Raw genomic sequence first — 825 nt, 5'->3', positions numbered from 1 at the left:
ACCCAGATGAGGCAGAATGGGGAGCTAGGAGGGGGAAAGCAGTCCTTCCTTTATTTCCTGTCTTCCTTTGAGCACTGAAAAGGAGCCAACATCAAGCACTGAGACCCTCTCTGATTTCACAGGAATTTCCCAATGCTCCCCCAACCTGAGGCCAAAGATTCCTCTTGCTGCTTGGTCAAGGGTCAGAGAGATTTAAAGACATGATAAACAGGACAGATAAATGCACCAGCAGACCTGCTTCTGGCATGGTTCCATATACAGTAAAGGCAGGGTGGCCCTACAGCCTTCCTAAGCTTCTCCAGCTTTCTAAGGAGGAAGTTATGAGTGGAGCAGAAGGACACGGTAGGCAGAGGGAGACTGCATCGCCTGTGCTGTTCTGCATTAGAATGATAGGCCCATAGTGTGTGCACAGCCCTGCAATGGTGAGGTTGATAACCCGGTGTGATAAGCAAAAACTGCTTGCCTCATGGAAAAAATGGTCTCTGGTAAGCATTTCTGGAGTGCCCTGAACCTGTGACAAACTGGCATAAAGGTTGCTTTGCCACAAAAAAAGCTGCAAGGCTTTGAGCTCAGGGCCTACAGTTAATTGTTGAAAGTTAATTCTAGGTCACACAGAGCTGACAGTGTCACAGCGCTGCTGGCAATGGGTACAAGTGGGGAGGAGCTTCTCTCTGGGAGTCTGAAGTGTCAGAAAGCACAAGCGCCTATTAAAAGAGCAAGTGGCTCAGGGAGGGGAAATGCAGCCTGGAAGGCAGGGACTGATTACTGGCATTTCTCCTTGAGGAGAAAAGTCCTCCCTCCTCCCTGCCTGCCACTGCAGTTTGT

General features: G+C 49.7%; 1 protein-coding gene across 9 annotated transcripts in view; it reads right to left on the bottom strand.

Moving 5' to 3' along the window:
- Window positions 1–825, bottom strand: part of VEGFA (vascular endothelial growth factor A) — a 23,714-nt gene that overhangs the window by 10,979 nt on the left and 11,910 nt on the right. The gene's annotated exons all lie outside the window — the stretch shown is intronic.

Source organism: Alligator sinensis, unplaced genomic scaffold (genome assembly GCF_000455745.1).
Source record: "Alligator sinensis unplaced genomic scaffold, ASM45574v1 scaffold198_1, whole genome shotgun sequence".
NCBI classification, from domain to species: domain Eukaryota; kingdom Metazoa; phylum Chordata; order Crocodylia; family Alligatoridae; genus Alligator; species Alligator sinensis.
Note: the sequence above shows the minus strand (reverse complement) of the source record. Positions and strands in the feature narration are given on the sequence as shown.